Source organism: Ctenocephalides felis, unplaced genomic scaffold (assembly GCF_003426905.1).
Source record: "Ctenocephalides felis isolate EL2017-DRISC unplaced genomic scaffold, ASM342690v1 CF-g0.4_SCAFFOLD_00845, whole genome shotgun sequence".
Classification (NCBI taxonomy): Eukaryota; Metazoa; Arthropoda; class Insecta; order Siphonaptera; family Pulicidae; genus Ctenocephalides; species Ctenocephalides felis.
Window position 1 is genome coordinate 220,770 of NW_020536999.1, and position 23,023 is coordinate 243,792.

Genomic DNA, 23,023 nt, shown 5'->3' on the forward strand with positions numbered 1-23,023 from the left:
AAATATTGATAGTTAATTATTTTTATTCCGCAAGTGCAAAAGTGAAACCAGACAAAAACGTAAAAAAAATAATTTAGTTGATAAATTTTATTATATGAGCGTAAAGTTACAACCAGACAACACTTACAAAGTCTATATAATTGACTTGATTATGTTAATTTTTAAATTGCAGATTATTTTAAGAGTGCAGATGTGAAACCAGATAAAAACGTAAAAAATCCATATAAATGTTAATAGTTATTTTTATTATGAGAGCTGATTTTGTACCAGACAACACTGAAAAAATCTTTATAATCTTCCTTTTTATCTTATAAGCTCAAACTTGGCACCAGATAAAATTCGAATAAATTTGAATAAATCTATATAAGTTGTTTTTAACACATTGATTGCCATAATAATTTACAACTTAATGTATCGAATAGAATTATTTTTTCCAAAATTTCTGGAGAAATACTATTTTTTGTCAGGCACATGCTACCGACATGGCATTTAACGTGTCGAAATAAAATTTGAAGGATTTAGTGACATTGAATTATAAAACTGCATTTCTGAAATAAAATGAATTCAGAGCGTTATAATAAATAAAAATAATTATCAACTATTATAAAGATTTCATACAATTTCTTATATTTCAAAATCTGCACCAAATATAAATATTTATATAACTATACAGACTTTCACATCTGTACTTTTAAAATAAAATCTTATAAAACACTATCGCAACTCCACGGGACGACAACAAAGCAAAATCTTTCTCCACGTTTGTTTTTAATCTACAAAAGCTTTTTACGAAAAAAATAATAAAAATAAAAAACATGCAACTACACATTTTTTCCTAGAGACGTCTCCTCATCTGCATCTGCATTTGCATAGTGATTCATGTTTTGTTTTTTCAGCTCCTCTATCTATATTTGCACTCTATTTATACATGAAGGAGGAGCTTTTTTTGTTTTTATTTTTCCGAAGAAAGTTTCGTGAAAGTTGCGTTGGGAAATCTTTGCCACTTTCCTTCTATTATTTTCCTCTTTTTCATCGCATATAATTTTAAATTCGCCCATTTTTACGCCCCCGACAGTCGCTAATGTAAATAATGGCAAAGAGTGAACACAATTCCATTAAATAAAACTTTATCGCAAACACTGGTTTATTTTATTACTTGAAAAGCTCTCTCATTGTGTCCCGAACAAAGTAGTAACTGGGTTGGGAATAGGTATTCATTGTTAAGTGGGTAGTAATGGAAATATAATACCCAATATTATTATCATCAGTATGATGATAATAATTGCTATTGTTGTATTTATGTACAGTATTGTTCTGAAAATATTTTACGAGTATTATATATTCCATGCATATATTTTTATTATATGAATGCAAATTTTAAATCAGATAAAACTGTAGCTAGTTATGCCTAAATTGCTGGAACTTTCCGTTGATCATTTGTAAGAACTTTATTCATTTGTATAATTCACTGATCAAATTGGTGACAGAATGCATGTAAATTAATATAAATCAAGCATTTTTAGCGAGCTCTGTAGGATGTATTGTTTGTACTAAATTATTGAATTTTCAATATTATACTCTTTAATATGTCTATTTTGACATCTAATACTGAAATCAATATACTACCTTTAAAAATTCTGAGAAAATAATGATTTTTTTAACGAAGTACATCATTGCGGAGTTGACATTGACAATTCACATAATAATAATCAACCGGGGAATACTTTATATGCATTTTTAACGAACTCCTCAAGCTAGAATATTTATACAAGCATTTTGCAATTTTAGTATATTATTCTTTGAAATATCTCTTTTGACACCAAATAACTAAAATCAATACATTTTTTCAAAATTCTAAGATAATAGTAATATTTGGGATAAAGTACGTGCCATACAGAGTGACTTACAAGTCGTGCATTTTAGCGAGCTCTACAGGATTCACTTTTCGTAGTAAATTTTTGTATTTTTGATATTATATTCTTTCATGTGTCCTACTTAGACATGAAATACTAAAATCAATATATTGCCTTTGAAAATTCCACGATATTTTCACAATTTTTTGTACAAAGTACCTGCGTCAATATAGAGTGATTTATTAATTATTTATTATTTATTATTTATTATTTATTATTTTCTCGACATTTCAAGCCATTCTGAATCGAATGAGACCAAATTTGGAAAAGTATGTGTGTGGTTGTGTGTGTGTATGTGTGTATGTGAACAGATTTTTTGCCGTAAATCGACGTATTCGCGAAAACGGCTGGGCCGATTTCAAAAATTTAAAAGCCATTCGATGTATCTCGACGAGGACTATCGTTTGTCAATCATTATCGTTTGTGCGACGATCTGCCAAGCCGTTTCTTTGTAATTTGAAAAAAAGTGTTAAACTTTTCGTCCACATTTAAGCTCATCCTACCGAACCGATCTTAAAAATCAAAAACTGTTCGAAAGATATTAGTTTGGACTAAAACTGATTAGTTTTAGGTGAAAATCTACCGAGCCGTTTTCAGGTAATTAACTGTTGAAAAAAATTTAAGCCTATTTTTATGGATTTTTTTTAGCGATATCTATCATAGTCTTATAGAACTTACTGTAATATTACGGCCTTACGACAAGTAGTTTAATTTAAAAAATTCATCAAAGTTTGAGAAAATGAGTAGTTTTTTTGACGTTAGCTAAAATTAAAATAAGACGATTTACTTGGTATAACAATATAGTACTTGGTCTTAATAAACATACTAAACCATTAAAATCCTACGGAAACTGGTCCAAATATAATAATTGTTGATTTTTGAAAAGTTGCTTTTTGAAAATACTCCACGTTAACGTGTTCGTTCGTTTTCAATTATGTGTAATAAATCCACTCATAAATTAATTTATTTTTTATTGATTAAATCGATTGTTTACACATATCGGGAAGTTCATGTAACTTGCCTCAAGGCTAAATACCAATACCAACTAGTTTTCTTATAAAGTTTTGTTATTGTTGCTCAAAAATTAAAAGACTAGAAAGAGGAATAAATAGTCAATTTCAGAGCTTTAAGATGATTTTCCATGACTTTATAAGAGTTGTTGGTAGTCGATGATTTTTCAGTAGCGAATATTGGTGACCTTTTTCGAATGTTTCGTGACCTCATCAACTCCTTCTATTTCCCTTATATGTTTCAAAGACTTAGTTAATTAACGTTTCGTACATGTCGTCGTCGTTCCATATTTTGTCGTCTCGATTGTCGTGGTAAATAAGATTTCGTTCGTCTCGATTTCTATTCGCCGACATTAGAGAGTAGAGAGCACAGAAGAGACATGTATAATATAATGTAATGTTCGCTTTAAATTCGAATTACACGGCAAAATAGCATTGTAAACATCCATTCATACCTCAGCGTCGTAGTTCGGCAAACAAACCAGTACACTGCGGTCTCAGGCATTACATTGTTAACGGAGGACCGATATCCTATAAGGTGGAGGCACACAAGATTTTTACAAAAATACGATAACAAGACGATCCATTGGCTTATTTACATGTGAAAAGTAAATAAAAACCTATTTGTGATTTTTTTTATCATATTTTTATAATTAACTAGATGACCCGACAGACGTTGTCCTGTACCCATGTCTACAATTTTTTAATATAATATACTAATATTTACAGTTTACCTAAAAATAATATTGTTTTTTAAATTACTCTTCACGCCAAAATGCATATACATTTATAATGTGGGCGATGCTAAATGTAGAACTGCTTTAAATAAAATGATGAGTCTCAATTCCCACACTATATTGGAAATTGAAATCTTTTAAACGGTATAACATAACCATAACCATAACCGTAACATAACACTGGTACTTCATGTTGGATTAAATTAATTCAATTTTTAATTATTTAAGATATCTAAAATTGTATCTTAAACTTCTCCTAATCGATATTTTAAATTATATATATATATATATATATATATATATATATATATATATTATAATTATGTTTAATTTGAGTTTAATATTCGGGCGTAACATCAATAAAAATAGCATGAGAGTTTTTTTTAAAGCTTATTTATTTAAAATCCATACGTTTCGGCAAGCATCTTAGCCATCATTCAGTGGTAATCAAATTAACTATAAATTGAAATTAAATAAATTATATGAAAGGAAATTTCATGGAAAAACAGTAATAATAATAATAATAATAATAAAACACTTACAATTTTGTATCCTAATATAGTATATGAAACCATTATTAATCCATGGTATGAGTATGTGCACATTGATAAGATATATATTTTTTAACACAAACATCACAATTGGTAAAACACACTAATAATCATGATAACTTAACAAGATGTCGAGACTATGTATTTACTCTTAGGGGTTTAGGATAGGAATGTCACATTTTTCTCAAAGCAGTTTTTAGCATGTGTTGATATTTTTTTGGAAAATTTAAAAAGCAATGGGATTTTGTTATTTTTTAAGAAATTTTGACACGCTATTAAGAAACCACGTGTTTGTTTCGTTCAGGGCCGTATTGTCAAAGCGTTTGTTTATGACTCTGTCGTTATGTAATTGCAAAAACAACCCCTCAGCGAATCTTCTTTTAATTGTATTCTCTTCAAAATGTAAAATTTTAGGGTTGAAAAAATCGATATTATGATTTAAATTTTTAATATGCTCAGTTAACATCGTTTCAAATTGCTTAGGATTTTTTGAGTTATTTTTGTGTTGATGAAGGCGTTTACTCAGGTTTTGGCTAGTTTCTCCAAAATAAAAGAGTACGCAATTAGAGCAATTAATATGATATACCAAATTCCTGAGGCGGTCAAAATTGAACTTAGATTTAATTTGTGTAAAAATTGAACTAAGGGTTGCATCACAATTACATACCTACAGAATGCCATACTGTTGAAATAGTTTTTTCTTTTATATATATGTCTATATGTATATATCTATGTCTATATTATAATTATATATATATAGACATGCAACAAAGTATGTGAATCGCTTTTAACTAAAATGTGTATATGTATAGCGATTTTTTGTCCATTTTTAAGGAGCTCTACAGGCTAGAATGTTTGTAGTAGCGTGTTAAAATTTCAGAATATTAGTACTATAAATGTGTTTATTGTAGAGAAATTCTAAAAATCATAAGTCTTCTTTGAAAATTCTAAGATATTAAATATGTAAATGATGTAAAACAAATAGAGTAAATCAAATGTGTTATACTCATCATAAATTCGTACCTTTTACTGAATAGCACCCCTTGACTTTTGCTCGGTGCATCTATATGTACATATATATGTATATCTATGTATGTATGTATATATGTAGGTAAGTAGCGAAGTTCAACTGTCTGTACGACAATCCCTTGAGCGAGTTCCAGAAACTGTTCCTCTCATTTCGTCTAAGGCAAAAGGAGCGAAGGAGGCGAAGGCGGCCACTCGACCCACACCTTTAGCCACCACTGTGGAGGATTGGAAGTCTAGAACAACTCGGAGCGAGGAAACTATTCGCAACATTATAGATATTCTCAGATATTTCATCATTAGTTACATGAAATGATGATGGAATTAATTTGAATCTGCTGACTGCCGACTGCCGACTACTGTCTACTATTTATGGTAGAAAGGACTATCAATATTATATATATATATATATATATATATATATATATATATATATATATTAGGGTGGTCCTTAAAATGGTCATTTTCGAATTTCCTTGCTCCCAGGGGCTCAAATGGTTCCAAATAAATAAAAAACAATTCTCTGAAAGTTTTAGCTCTTAATATTAACGTTTAGATAGAGCGCAATTCAATCAAAGTTTTGTATGGAAATAGCATGAAAAAATTTTCAAAAATTTTAAAAATGTTTTTTAGATGTAATTTAGCTAACAAATGAATTAATAAAACTCATTCATTTGTCGTTAAGTTATACCTAAAACATTTTTTTTTAATTTTCAAAATTTTTACCATGCACTTTCCATACAAACTTTGATTGAATTGCGCTCTATCTAAACATTAATATTAAGAGCTAAAACTTTCAGAGAATTGTTTTTTATCAATTTAGAACCATTTGAGCCCCTGGGAGCAAGGAAATTCGAAAATGACCATTTTAAGGACCACCCTAATATATATATATCTTATATATAAAAATGGAGCTCTCTTTGAAATGTCCAAGTAAAACTCGAAAACGCCTGAATCGATTTGGCCAGTCTTAGTCTTGAAAAATTCGTGCCAATCCAGAGATGGTCGAAAAGGTGAGATATTATTTCAAATCCGCGTAGAAACTTTACATATTTAATTTGAAGTTTAATAGGATGATTTACGTAAATATTATTGATTTATGATTACATTGTAATAAGTAGTTTTGTTCGTAGTTTTATTTATATACTATTTATATATTATAAACGTTAGTAAATTTATATATTATTATAAACGTTAGTAAACGGGCCGCAAGTGTTGCTAGAAACTCAAAATATCAACTTTTTTGAAACGTTAATATGAAAATGCACTGTTTGGCATATTTTTCTCAAACACGGTGCTCTGAAAAATCTCATTTGTATAATTATATACTCATTGGTATTTATATAACATTTTCTAGGTTATATTATTTTTATTTATGTTATTCTAATTCAGAACCTAAATTTTGTATCGATCAAAGGGACATTTTGCCGAATAACATTTTCCCAGTTATAATTTCGCAGAATTTATCGAAGAATAGATATATAATACTATATGAAGGTCCGGGGTTAAAAAGGTCCACCAGCAATGTGTCAAAAACCAGTAAAGTTAAGCATTGTTTAACAACAATATTTGAAAGTAGAGGGAAAAAGATGTATAACCAGCTATAGCCTTGATTCTTATGACTTTGCTATCTGGAGATACACTGTAATCTTTGAAAATCCATAATAAAAGTATTTTCTTCCGTTGGTAGTTTTTTAGCATTAGTTAAAAGTGTAATTATTTTGTAAAATACCTTTAAAATTAAAATAAGACATTAAACTTGTTTGCCACTGGCCGTTCCAAGTTACCCTGTCTATGGGGCAAAAAGGTCTAGATAACAATTTTTTTTAAAAACATCAAAAAGCAGGTCAAAGAAAAAATACTTGATTCATTTTCTATCTCTCCTCGCAGAAATTTGAAAATTTTTAATAAACTCAGCATTATTATTTACAATTATACACAAAATCCAGAATCCATCAATTATACACAAAAGAAGAATCTGAAAGACTTGAAACGTAAACAATAAGTCGAAAGACTAAAACAGACTTGGATTGGATTATACCATGTTTTTTATAGTAAGTGCATAAAACTTCCAGTTTGATTGTATTGACAAATTATAGATAAACTAATGGGGTTTATTGTTTTTATAATACCTCATTGTATATAGCATTCAAACACATTCTTGTACACTTAAAGTATTAATGTTTTTGATTCTCTAGAAATTGTTTAGAATATACCTTACTTAGCAAAACAACCTTTGCCGGGTCAGCTAGTATATATATACATATATATATATATATATATATATATATATATATATATATATATATATATATATAACTTTGTTTAGCCATCAAAAATATTATAAAACATTTTTTAGTCTTAGAAATAACTGTGGATGTGAAAGTATGTGGTACATAAGCTATAACAAAAATTCATGCTCTTTTTCCGTTTGATTTTGTATATCTTGAAATTTTAAAAGAGAACGTATTGATTTTTTTATTATATCTCAAATAATACAATACAATCAATTCAAATAATACAATCAAATAAGACATATCGAGAAATAACATACTGAAATTACAAGGAACTAGACTAAATTTTGTAACCTGCAGAACTCGTTAAAAATGTACATTTGCTTTCTACATATACTTCTTCCAGTTTATTATTTATATCATGGAATTCCTAAATTAAACGTATTAATTTTAGTACCTGCAATCAAAGTAGACATATCGGAGAATACCATATAGAAATTAGTAAGTGCTGGTAAAAATATTTTAGCCTGTTGAGCTCGTCAAAAATGCCTAAAAAATTCTTTCTTTGTGCATATGCTTATTTTAATTAACATCTTCCACTTTTGAAAATGCCACTCTGTATTGAGCACTCTGCACGTACTTTGTCCGGATTATTATTAATATCTTGAAATTTCGATAGAAAACTGATTATTTTTAGCATTTGTTGTCAAAATAGACATTTTAAGAAATAACATGCTAAAATTGCAACGTATTATTATAATCATTATAGCCTGTGGAGCTCGTTAAAAACGTACATGAAATCTCTAGACATATACTTACCCTAATTAATGTTGATTTACGTAATTAGTTTACAATATTTTTAATATTAAAGAATTTTGAAAGAAAACTTATTGATTTTAATGTTTGACATCAAAGTAGACATATCGAAGAATATCATATTAGAATTGAAACAATTTGCTTATCTAAGAATATAAATAGATATATCTAAGAATATAATATTTAAATTTTAACAATTTAGTACGAATAATGCATTTCTTGTAGAGCTCGCTAAAAATGCATGACTCATAAGACTTATTGACGCATGTACTTTATTCAGATTACTAACATCTTAAAATTTTGGAAGAAAACGTATCGATTTTAGTATTTGATGTCAAACAAAGGGTTTCGAAGTATAACATACTGAAATTGCAATCTTCTAGTATAAATATTCTAGTCTCTGGAGCTTGTTAAAAATTCACAAAAAACAACCTACTTATGCCAGCTAATTGCTAATATCTTGTAACTTTCAGAAAAAAACTTTTGGATTTTACTATTTGACGTTGAAGCAAACATATCTGAGAACAACGAATCAAAATTGTAACAGTCTAGTGCGAATAGCGCAGCCTGTAGAGCTCTCTGAAAATGGATGACCTGTAAGTCGATCTGTATTGACGCCCGTACTTTGCTCAAGAAATTATTAATATCTTGAAATTTTGTAAGAAGACGTATCGATTTTAGTATTTGTAGTCAAAATAGACATTTCGAGAAATAACGTGCTGAGTGTTTCTATATGTATTTATGCACTGAAGTTGAGTCAAATGAAGATCCGAAACTTATGCCAGACTGTTTACCATTATACATCTTTCACCACAATAAAAATTCACAAAAAACAACATACTTATTCCAGCTAATTGCTAATATCTTGTAACTTTCAGGAAAAACTTTTGGATTTTACTATTTGACGTTGAAGCAAACATATCTGAGAACAACATATCAAAATTGTAACTGCCTAGTGCGAATAGCGCAGCCTGTAGAGCTCTCTGAAAACGCATTGTATTGATGCCCGGACTTTGCTCAAGAAATTATTATCTTGAAATTTTGAAAGAAGACGTATCGATTTCAGTATTTGTAGTCAAAATTGACATTTCGAGAAATAACGTACTGAGTGTTTCTATACGTATTTATGCACTGAAGATGAGTCAAATGAAGGTCCGAAACGTATGCCAGACTGTTTACCATTATACATCTTTAACCATAATATGATAAAGTGTGCATATATATGCTATGGCTAGATGTATGATCCCACCAAACTACCGTATTCTCCCGGAGCCGCCCCCGGAGCCCCTTCCCGGAGCACAATGAAATCTTCCGCCCGACTAGAGATAACTTTGAATTAACGATCAAGTTAGAACTTTAAGTTCGCGGAGTTAGTGAAGTGCGAGGATTTAAATTTAAATTTCGCAAATCTCGTGTTATTGCGAAAATACCATTATAACTCTCTTTGACTACCTCTCTACTATAACACTCGACTCATATAATATATTATCTTGTTGGCAATTCCGAAATGGTAATATTTCGAGTTCTATCTAATAACATTTCGCCGAAAGTTGTCAAATTAGATGACACGCGGAATTTGGAATTATATAAGGAGAGGGTGGAAATTTTATTAGGCAAGTTATTATTAGAGTTTGGGAAAAATGCTTATGTCGAGAGAGCACATCAGTTTTTTAAATAAAATTTATCATTTTCCAGAAACATTGACAACTCATTTCATAGCGTTTTATTTGCATTCTGTCAAAATTATTAGAAATTGTTAAAATTTTAATAATTCAAAAATGAACTGAGATTTTTCTTATAGCCTATAACATAATTTGGATGTAAAAAGATACGATAAGTCGATAAAATTTAAAATCGGTTCAGTAGTTTAGAAGTCTATTCCAGACAAACTTCGTGACTTTAACTTTGATAAGCTTGTATTAAAAAACGACTATTCCAATATTTCAATCGTATACTCTATTTTATTTGTATAAAGATTATTAGTTACAGCTTCTTCATGAATAAACAATTAACTAATTATGCATGGTGCAAATTGCTGAAACTTCCCGTACCGTAATTTAACAATTTTAAAAGCTCAGAAATAAAATATTAGATTTTTTAAAAGAGTTTGCATTAGTTTAAATTTTTTTGAAAATTTGAAAACATTTATAAAATTTGGATGTTGAAAAAATCGAAAAAAGCCTGTTGAAAATAATGATTTAAAAAAATATATGAAAATTTTTGAAAATACCGATATTTTTGAAATTAGCTTTTTTGAAAATTTTGAAATTTTTTGTTTGAAAATTTAAGGTTTTTGATACACGTTCATGTCTCAATACTGTCGAAAATATTATAAAATAAATAATATAAAAGCTCTCAAATGAAAAATTAGATTTTTCTAGGACTCAATTTTTTCACATATTTGAGAAGTTTGAAAAAATTGAATGTTAAAAAAATCGAAAAGAAATTTCTTAAAAATTATGATTTTAAAAAAATACTTAATTTCTTAAAAATACCCATATCTTTCCAAAACTTGGAAACTTTTTGGCAATTAATTCTTAGTATTTTTTTTTGAAATTTTTGAAATTTCTTCTTTGTTTTTCATACACTTTCATGTCGGTTGCTCCACACCGAAAATCTGTTATACGACCGTCAAATGGCATGCTTTTAACTTATTTTTCTGGTTTTCTGAAACCGCTGGTCCTACCTTCGCAAAAATTTAATCAATTCTTCAGTACATCAATACAAATGGAATGTTTTTTGAATCAGAAATCATTCTCGATTTTTTTTTTTGACTATTACTATAATTCACCCCCTACCTACGGTAAGGTAATAAATTACCTCCCCTTACCTTAAATTAGGTAATTGCTATCGGTTTAATTCGAGTTGAAAAATTAAATTTAATTTGTATGACGAATGCGCGCTTTCGGATAATGTGCGTTCAACCTAGAGCTAGGCCTCGTTTTAGGTTAGAGTGCAATCGGTCGCCCAATGAAGACACCCTGGTGCATATATAAAAACTGTTAAGGAAATCCGGGCAGAGTGCTTATTATTTTGAATTGCACTAATAAAAACTTGTATCTTTTTCCAAAGAAAATTCCAAAATTTGTAAGAATAGTTCCAAATCTGATCCCATCGAACGCTATCAGCTCCTTCTTCTCAATGCTTTTTCAAACCATTTTCCCAGAGCACTAATTTAACAATGGAAAAGTGGAGCAGTCGTTTGCACGTGGAAAATATCTTCCTGAAAATGAAACATCCTACGTCCTCCGTAGGCGGGAAAATGTTCGTTGCAGAGCTTTTTCCTTTCCTATCCTTTCCATTCCGACAACTACTCCTCGTACTACTACTAAATGCAAAACATTGTGCGAGAGCGGGTTCATTGTTGAAAGTTTATGTTATCAGTTAGAAAGGCTTTTCTAACGGCCCCCCTTCCCCTCGTAGCCGGAATGGGGCGAATAATGTCGGCGGTTTTATGCCCCAGTGGGCGCCCCCCAAAGAGCTGGTGCATTTTGCAGAAATAGTTTGCATGGCGCCCTCCCTTACCCCCCAACCATACGTCCGCGGTCAAGAAATGTTCAAAGGGAAATTATTATGTGAAATAATAATGCAGATGGAAATTATTTCTAAACGGTGAAAATATTGTATGATGAAATCTTTTAAGTTATTTATTTTATAATGAAATCTTTCAAGTTTCTACATATAATGGTTTTCTACAACAAAATTGTGGTTATTTTTTTGCATTAACGTAGTTGGAAATATTTTCTATATAGTTCTTGTTGTCTAAAATAAAACTTTTGTTCTATTTTGAAATAATAATTAAAATGCAAATTATTAACTTCCCGTAGGGTAAGTTATTGTAATCGTCCAAAAATCGAAATCGAAAATTTTTACATTTCTCGACGTTTTGAAGGTTTCTGAACATTTTGGCATACTTAAGAAAAAATGGATGTGTGTGTGTATGTATATGTATGTATGGATACAATTTTTCGTCCACGTTTTTGGGCGCACGGATCAACCGATTTGAATGGTTCAAAAAACATTCGATTCTTATTGATAGGGAGATGTGCTGATTAGTTTTTGGCAAAGGCAGGTCCAGCCGTTTTGGAGATATGGAGCAAAGAGTGCAGAAAATAGAAATTGAGTTTTTGAGAGATCGGAGCAATCCGATTTGAATGATCCAAAAAACATTCAATTCGTCTTGATGGGGAGAAGGGGTGATTAGTTTTTGGCAAAGGCAGGTCCAGCGGTTTCGGAGATACAGAGCTAAATGTGCGTCCGATTTAGATGATTCAAATAACATTCTGCTTGTTTTAACAAAATAATTGATTTTAAAAAAAAAAATTGTTCAAAAATTTTTTTTATTTTTTTTTTTTTAAATTTTTAGTATATCGAAAATAAGTCAGATTTTATTTTTAATTCTAACTAAAGTTCTAATATACTTTAAACAAATAATTTCAACTGTGTAATTCAGTTTATATATTTCTTATAAATATTAGACAATGTTACAATATTTATAATAATCTATTTGAAATTCAGATTTTATTTTTAATTCTGACTAAAGTTCTAGTATACTTTAAACAAATAATTTCAACTTTGCAATTCAGTTTATATAATTCTTATAAATATTAAACTATGTTACAGTATTTATTCATAATAATCTATTTGAAAGCATTTAATATTCCTCGAACATTTCGTTACGGTACGGGAAGTTCCAGCAATTTGCCTTAAGGCACGATGCCACCCACCCCACTAGTTTTAATATAAATAATACTTTAAATAAATTTTTAGTTATTTTTTGAAGATATCATTCTGTAAGAAGTTTAAAAATATAAATATTAAACTGACAGCTATATTTTCTCACAAACTAATATTTAATTATGATTTATTGAATTTTTTGCTATTAGTTACTAAAACTGATGATCAATAAAAGTAGCTCACTGTAATTTACATGCATTTTTGAGAAGCTCTAAAGGCTGCACTGTTCGTATGAAATTGTTATAATTTTACTAAGTTATTTTTCGATATGTTTACATTGACATCAAACACTAAAATCAATATGCTTTCTTTGAAAATTCAAAAATAATATTTTTTTAACAAAGTTCGTGCATGTGATTTTTAAGACATACATATTTGCAAGAGCTCTGCAGGATTTACTTTATATAGTAATTTGTTGTAATAAGCTTATTCTACAAAATTCAAGATATTGATAATAATATGAGTAAAGTACATGCGCCAATTCATAGTAGGATGTGTCTTATAAGTGCTGTATTTTTAGAGAGCTCTACAGGATCTACTGTACGTATCACATTGTTAAAATTTTAATATTATATTTTTCAATATGTCCTTTTTCACCGCAAATACTAAAATAAATGTTTTTTTTTTCAAAATTTCACGATATTACTAATAATCTGAACAAAGTACGTGATTCAATATTAACTAGAATAAGTATATGAATTAAGATATTGTACGTGCATTTTTGATACGTGCTCTTCAGGCTAGAATTTTAGTACTATCACTCTGTGTATCATTTCACGATATGTCTACATTAATAACAAATACTAAAATCCATAAGTTTCCTTTCAAAATTCCAAGATATTTAGAATTTTTTGAAGTACGTGTAACAAACTGGGTGATTTAGAGGTCATGCATTTTAGCTTATATGTCTTGCATTTTTAGCGAGCTTTATAGTATTCACTTTTTGTAATAAATTATTGTAATTTCAATAAGATATTCTTCTTTATGTCTGCTTTGATAACAGATACTAAAATCATTTAGCTTACTCAAAAAATTTCAAGATGTTGATAATATTTTGAGTAAAGTACATGCGTCAAATCATAGTAGGATGTGTATTACAAGTACTGCATTTTTAGAGAGCTCTAGAGGATACATCATCCATACTAGACTCTTAAAAATTCAATATTATATTCTTCGATATGTGAACTTTGTCGTTAAATACTCTAATCAATATGTTTTCTTAAAAAAATTCAAGATATTAATAATAATCTGATCAAAGTACGCTAATCACTATTAACTAGAATAACTATATTTATAGAGATTTTTTGTAGATTTTTAACGAGCTCTACAGCACTTTGCAATTTTAGTATGTTACTTGTCAAGGTATCTACTTTGACAGCAAATACTAAAATTAGTAAGTTTTCTTTGAAAATTCCAAGATGTTTACAATTTTTTTAACTAAGTACGTGCATCAAACTGAGTGGTTTAGAGGTCATACATTTTAGCTAATAAGTCTTGCATTTTTAGAGAGCTCTACAGGATCCACTTTATATAGTAATTTGTTGTAATTTCGATATGATAGTTTTCATTACGTCTACTTTGATAACAGATACTAAAATCAATAAGTTTTCTTTCAAAATTTCAAGATATTAATAATAATCTGAACAAAGTACGCTAATCACTATAAACTAGCATAACTATATGTATAAAGATTTTTTGTAAATTTTTAATGAGCTCTACAGGCTAGAATATGTGCAATAGCGTTTTGCAATCTTAGTGTGTTACTTATCAAAATGTCTACTTTGACGGCAAATGCTAAAATTAGTAAGTATTCTTTGAAAATTCCAAGATATTTACAATTTTTTTAACGAAGTACGTGCATCAAACTGAGTGGTTTAGAGGTCATACATAGCTAATAAGTCTTGCATTTTTAGAGAGCTCTACAGGATCCACTTTATATAGTAATTTGTTGTAATTTCGATATGATAGTTTTCATTACGTCTACTTTGATAACAGATACTAAAATCAATAAGTTTTCTTTCAAAATTTTAAGATATTAATAATAATCTGAACAAAGTACGCTAATCACTATTAACTAGAATAACTATATGTATAAAGATTTCTTGTAAATTTTCAATGAGCTCTACAGGCTAGTTCTTAGTCTTAGAACTCACTTATCAAAATGTCTACTTTGACGGGAAATGCTAAAATTAGTAAGTTTTCTTTGAAAATTCCAAGATATTTACATTTTTTTTAACTAAGTACGTGCATCAAACTGAGTGGTTTTGAGGTCATACATTTTAGCTGATAAGTCTTGCATTTTTAGAAAACTTTACAGGATCCTCATTGTATAGTAATTTGTTGTAATTTCAATATGATACTTTCTAATATGTCTACTTTGATAACAGATACTATAATCAAAATGCTTTCTTTGAAAATTCCAAGAATATAATTGTAACCTGAGTAAAGTACATCTTTAGGTCAAAAATGATCTAAATAGAATGTCTTTGAAACATAAAATGAGCGAATCAGATTTTCTGGCAAACACTAAGCAAGTTAATATTAAACCAAAATCAAATAATAAATTTTAATATATAAAACTTTCATCTGATCCGCTGGTATATAAATACATAAAATCCGCACAAAGTCTGAACTTTGTCGAAAAAAAAACTAATTTATTCCACCTCCGCCCAGCCCACTCTGACGTACAATTTAAATAATCTCATCTTTCTATTTCTTCTATTTCTCCTCCACTATGATGATACTCACTTTTGAAAGTCGAGCTTAAAAGCTCCGGTAGAGAGAGAGAGAGAGTGATCTCTCACCGGAGCTTCCTCCGGGCGGGAGCGAGCTTTATGTGTCGTCTGGAGTGAACTGTAAGATAATTTTAATTTCGTAGTTTGACTTCATAAATATTCAACGATAACCGCGTAATTATTATTTCAATGTTTTGCGAATGAAATTTGCATTCCGGGAAGAAATGAGAGTTACAGAAGTGGGATGACTGAGAGTCCTTTACTCCTTTACTCCTTTACTCCTTTACTCCTTTATTCCTTCGAAATTGTTATGAGGAGTTAGTATAAAACGATATAGAGAAGAAGACGAAGATTTTGGCATTAATTTATTAACCAAGTTTTTGGTGTTAATTTCAATTTGTTCGAGGGAAGTTTCGCGGATCGTTTGCGTGAGAATAATTTAGAGACCTGACGGAAAAAGTTTTCTTGTTGAAATTATAAGTGATAATTGAGTTGTATTATATAGTTAGATGGATTGTGGAAATTCATTTTGTTGGGTAAATGAATAAATTCTTACGCAAATAAGTATTTTTAAAATGATTTTTAACTCTTTAGCTATGAGCGTTGTCTATAGACGACATGTTTGACGACCTGTGTGTACGATAGTCACTTATCGTTTTTTGTTACAAAGTCTATTTTCAAGTTTTTTGCGTATATTACATAATATATTTAATTTATAATAAAAATATCTCACAACCCATATATAGCAAATTTGCACAATACACAACTGTAAGTTCAAACTAAATTTATTCAAAATTTAGTATCGGAGTATATAAGACTATAAGAAAGCGTGATAAATTTTATCGAGTTCCTGCTAAAATAACTAGAAAAGAAAGCCCGAAACGAAGTTTTTATTTTATTATTAAACATGTAAAAAAAACGACCTGAATTTTATACCACACATTTAAGGGCGTTTAAATTTTCAGGTATCATACAAAAATTTTATATTAGAGTTTATAAGATTATTTATGTACAATTTTAGTAAATTTTATTTGGTTTCTGCTAAGCTAAAGAAAAAAATGGTATTGGAGAAAATTTTGAGGTTATCTAAAGAATTCTCAAAAAATGTCCATAATTTTATGTAACAAATTTGTAAAATGTATTAAAATTTGTAACATTGCATTGTGAATTTATTGAAAAGTTTTGTATTGGATCTTTATTATACAGAATTTTAGTAAATTTTATCTAGTTTCTTCTAAGCTAACTAAAAAGAGTGTCCGGAACAAAGTTTTCAAGTGATTTAAATAAATTATAAAAAATGACCCCAAAAAATTCGTAAAATACATTGAAATTTGTTACATTGCATTGTGAATTTATTAAAATTTTCCCACTGGACCTTATTAGGTCACTTACACAGAATTTTAGTCAAATTTATCTAGTATCTGCTAAGCTAACTAAAAGAAGTGTACGAAATAAGATCTTCAAATTATTTAAAAAATTGTTAAAAAATGTTCCAAACAAAATTATAAAATGCAGTGAAATTTGTAACATTGCATTTCCAACATAATTTTATTCCAAAATTTTGTATTAGAGCTTACAAGATTGTTTACATAGGAATTTGGTAAATTTTATCTAGTTTTTTGCTAAGATAATTACAAAAGAGTGCTCTGAACGAAATTTTTGAGTTAAACAAAGAAAATGTAAAAAAGTCCGAATATTAACACATTTTTAACTTGGTATTTCGAATTTTTTGGAGCCCGTGCCTTCGATCCATACCGATTTTTTCAGTCCCTAATATAATGTACACATATTTATATATACATAATATTACAAATTCTGCTAAGGAATTAAAAAAAGAGCTCGTATAATGCTAAGCTCTTGCATAGCTAGTATGTGAATCTTTTGATATTGCATCGCGTTTCGTATAAGAAATTATAAAATTCTTCCGAGGGAAATGTATCGTGAAATTGCCTGGTACTATATTCATATCAGGAAAATAGAGAAATTCGAGAGAAAAACATGAAAACTAGACGCTATCATCATATTATCTACTCGCTAGCTGTTTCTGCAATATTTTATTAGTTTTCGAAAAGGAAAAGTCAAGTCGATCCGGAACAACTTGAAAAGCTTTTATATGAGTTGAATGAGAAGGAAAATTGTTTGTATTTTATGAGGATGAAAATTATTTTATATATTAAATATAATATCTAATGCATGTAATAAAACAACTATGAAATTCATACTGTAAATTTTAATGCATTTTACAAATTTGTTACATAATATTCGGGATATTCCTTTGCGTTTCTTCAAACAACTCAAAAATTTTTTTCACAGCACTATTTTGTTATTAGCTTAGCTGAAACTAAATAAAATTTATTATAATTTTATATAATTTGCCAGGTTTAACTCACGACTCGACATTGTCTTATATAACTTTTGAATATTTTTTGTAAAAACTAGTATAAATGTCATTTCATGAATATGACACGTATACACGACTTTTGTTAAATGCGTTTTTTTTAATTACTTACGAGTAAAAAATGAGTCAATTGGGACGTAGGCAAGAAATATTATAAATATTAAAGCTAACTTAGATTTTACTTTGCAATGGATGGATACTCAAATGAAAACTTTTTCATATATATATCAAAATATAATTTTTCTCTATTTATTCCGTCATCTCGTTATTCGGCGTTGCATCAAAGAAAGAAAATATAATTCGATTGCTAACAAACATTTCCTTCTCTCAATTCTTTCTTTGAACAATTCTCGTACTGTATTTGTATACATACAACAACCCGGACTTAAAATAAAGAAAATAACTGAATCAAAAACGAAGTAAAAAAATTGGAAAAAGTAACAAAACAGAAAATAGAGAAAGGAGAAAAGAGAAACAACGCCGAACAAAACTGTACAAATATGTGCTCGGAATATTGAAAAAGTTTAGGAAAAGCCGCCACCGAGGAAATAAAAACACGATCTCGGTTATGAAAGACTATATTTGTCTGAGAGGAATGCAAAAGATGCGAATTTATATACACAAGCGCCAATTGGAATGGAATTTCGACAAGAGATTCTGAAGGAGGATGAACAAACTTACTTGGGAAAAGATGAAAACAATAAAATTTGCAAAAATGCATCTTGATACGTCTGGAGGAAATTTGATGAAACGACTTGCCATAAGGCCCAATGATGTGGTACAATCATTTCGACACTAATGTTGATAAGGTAAATTTTGGATATGAATTAAAACTTGTTAAAGTGCATTGTGATTTTTTCAAAATTTTCATATCGGAGCTTATTTATGTAGATTGTTATGTTAAGGCAAACCAAACTAAATTATTTATATATCATTTATATTATCTTGCATAAAAATCCCTTACCCAAGCACACTCTCATTCATCCATCCATCTTTCCAATTTATATAATCGTTCCCATCCACGCAAATAAGAAAAAAAAAACTGCTACGAAGTTTTTTTTCTCCTTAGGAAGTCGGGAAAGTAGGGAAGTCGATTGTGGTTAATAATGATGAAGACGAAGAAGATGCCTCATCAAAGTTTATATAATAGCACCTGTATAAATATAGACTCGGTCTTTCGGTCGGTTGGTAGAGATCAGGTAACGAGTTGGCCTTTTCTTAAGCTAATATCTTAATTGAATCAAGACGATGCTCTGTGTACAAACAAAAACGAACCCGAGAAACTTAACCTTTTCCTTTCATCCTTCGATGGGTGGGCGGGAGTATTTTTACATCCTAAGGGAAGGATAGAGTCAAGGAAGATCATTTTCAAGGCAAAATATGAAAAAGTTTTAAGTCATTTATTATAATAAACTACTCTCATTAATAATGAAATAATTACTCTTTACAATCTATTATGATAAGAAATCCAAAATTTAAGTCTTTACTTTCAATTTACCCTCGATTTTCTGCAACTTACTTCCACCGGTGCAGAGGTGCCTACCGAGATAAAAATCAGTTTGATGAAAATTCTTCATGATAGATTATCCGTACGTGAAAAGCTCACATTTTCCTCAGATTCAAATTCGTGAAATTTATTCAGAGGTGTGACAAAAATACCGACATGAGAAAAATAAGCAAACGAGACGTCAAATGAAAATTGAATGGAAAACTTGTTAACGGAAAATACTTTAGTTAAGCATTACTAACGTAAGGCGAATATTTTACATACGAGTATTAGATTATAGTTTTTGTAGTTGGTAAACATTTCTTGAACATGAGTTATATCAAAGTTTTAACTACATAGCATTCTCGGTTTGTTTTTGACAGGTGACGAGGTAAAAGTGCAAATTAATAGAGTTGCAATAAAGTAAAAAATAGTAACATGAAAGATATAAAAAGGATGAGTTTTTAATTTTCCTGAGTTTACTAATTTTATATTTTCTCGACATTTCAAGTCATCCAGAATCGTTTGAGACCAAAATGGAACTAAAAGTATGATCTTTTCAAAAATCAACAAAAAATTTGATCATAATTGCCGAAACTTGTAAAAGATTCGCGTTAGATAATTTTGTGATACAATCGGTCGGAGCCGTTTCATTTCAGCCATCATATATTATGTAAATTGAAATATATGAGCAAGACATTTTTTGACGCTTTGTTAACTTTATTCCGGGCACTCATTGCTATTTATTAATCAATTTATTGTATAAATACTACATGACAAAAAAGTGTTAATGAAATGAGAAACTAATGAAACGTTAATTATAATAAAATGTGGTTCTCTTGTACCTTTGATAGTACCAAATTAATATTAATCGAATGCTCAGACTATCCTTTCCCGAATTCCGTTCCTATTAATATGTATCCCGTTACAAACAACAATCCCTTTCTACTCCAGATTGAAATTTATTAGCTTTATGGGTATGACTTCAATCAGAAATCGTCTTAGTTGTCACTAATCCTTAATTCGAAACGTTTCGAGTATTAATAACGCGTCGGCACGTGTGCACGTGTGCGTATGTGTGTTTGTGTGTATGTTTGGATACGAATTCGCTTTCCTTCCACCTATCCATTCCGGCGTCCTTCCTTCCAATATGGAAGTGGAATCCGCTATTCAATTACATTTGCTAATTCCTGACTCGGTTACAACAATATTGAGAACATTTCACATTGGGGTAAAGGAAATATAATAATAACTAGGTGTAAGTAGAATTTATAATGTGAGAAACTACTAAATTTTATACAAAATTTCGCCAAGTATTTTCTAAAAGCACGTTTGATTTTATTTATTTTCTGTAAATAGTATGTCATAGGCCTCTGATAGTTTTTAACTTCCCGTAGGGTAAGTTATTGTAATGGGCCGAAAATCGGAATTGAAAATTTTTACATTTTTCGACGTTTTGAAGGTTTCTGAACATTTTGGCATACCTCAGAAAAAATGGATGTGTGTGTGTGTGTATGTATGTATGTAATTTTTTGTATATCGAAAATAATTCAGATTTTATTTTTAATTCTTAAGCAATTTGCCTTAAGGCACGATGCCACCCACCCCACTTAATAATTATTAATAATCAAGATTCATTTGTATAAGTAAAAGTTTGTATGTTCAAGTAAAAAACTGTATTGGCTCTAGTGTTATAATTTTATTATTCATTCAAAATTCTTATATAGGATTATATTAAGCTGTTTATATGGATTTTGAGTGCATTTTATCTAGTTTCTTCTGATTGAACTTAATAAAAACGTCCGGAACAAAATTTTCAAGATATTCAAAGAAATGTTGAAAAATGCACTTTCATTTAACACAATACTTATTGACAATTTCGAACTAACTTTTTTCAAAATTTTTGTATTAGACTAAATCGTTAATTAAAAATGTGCGCATTACGCAAGAGCAAAATTAAATTTTAATTTTTTACTCAAATTTTTTCTTCAGGACTATATTAAATTGTTTATAAGGAAATAAAATATATTTCATCTAGTTTTCAATAAGCTAACTTAAAGATAGTGTTCGTAAATAAGTTTTCAAGATATTTAAATAAATGTTACAAATTCATCTAATATTTCACTTCATTACTTAATGGCGACTTCAAACCATTTTTATTTAAAAACTTTGTAACTGACTTTAAAAAGCTGTTTATATAGAAATTTAGTAAATTTTATATAGTTTCTCCAAAGCTAATTACAAAAAAGTATTTTGATGAAAATTTAAATATCATTTTAGGAAATGTAAAAAAAATATCCAGAATCGTTGTATTAAAAATTTTTGCAGTATATAAGGGCGAGTATGTTTGTTCGATGCAAAATTTTATATATGACTATATTGAACTGTTTATATATAAATGTAGTAAATTTTGTCTAATTTTTGCTAAGCTAAATAAAAAAGAGGGACTAAAGTTTTCAAGGTAAAAAAGGTAAAAATACACTAAATATCACACTTCAAACTTATTGACAATTTCAAACTACTTTATTTAAAATTTTATCGGGATTTATTAAATTAATATATGAAATCGGACTATATAAGACTGTTTATATAGAATTATGGTCAATTTTATCTAGTTTTGTTAAGCAAACTAAAAAAATGTCTTTATTATACTAATTAAAAGAACTCTACTGACGAGCAAATAATTGTGTTGATATTTTAATTCCTTTTACATATGAAAAGTCAGTCTAGTCGTTCATGTATTTTTTTATTTTAATAATGTCGAAACTTAATTTGCTTGTAAGTAGAAATTGTTAAGTTTGTTCATCAATTATTTTTTTTATTAAAAACGAAAAAAATTTGGTTGCTGGTAGAGTTTCTTTCTTCACTTTTTGATTTGGTTTTTTGTACAAAACGAGAAATAAGATTCATGTTCTTAGCCACTAGATTTTTTTTTATTAATTCAAAACGAGAAAAGTTTATTAGTCAGTAGAGTCTACTACTACTATAAATCAAGTGTAGTTTTCCTTAATTAGAGAAATTGTTGGTCACGAGAAATTTGTTTATTCATGAGTTTTGTCAGACTGATTTTGTCTTCAAAGTTTATTCTCGTTTTCATATATCGAATTTCGGCACCCAAATTCTTTTTATTTTGAAATCGTTATCCATTATATCGTCGATCCGTTATTCGTGGTGGTGTGAATTCTGCCCAACACTAGTCGGTCTGTCGGACGCATTTCTCAGAATATGAATATCAATTAAACATCAAATCTGCGCGGAATTTAATTCCGATCCGATCCGAATCTGAATCCAGAATCCAGAATTCTCAATTCTCAATTCTGAATTCTGAATTGCCCTTCTGACCGCCGATTGTGGCCCCCTAAACGATTTAATCATTATAA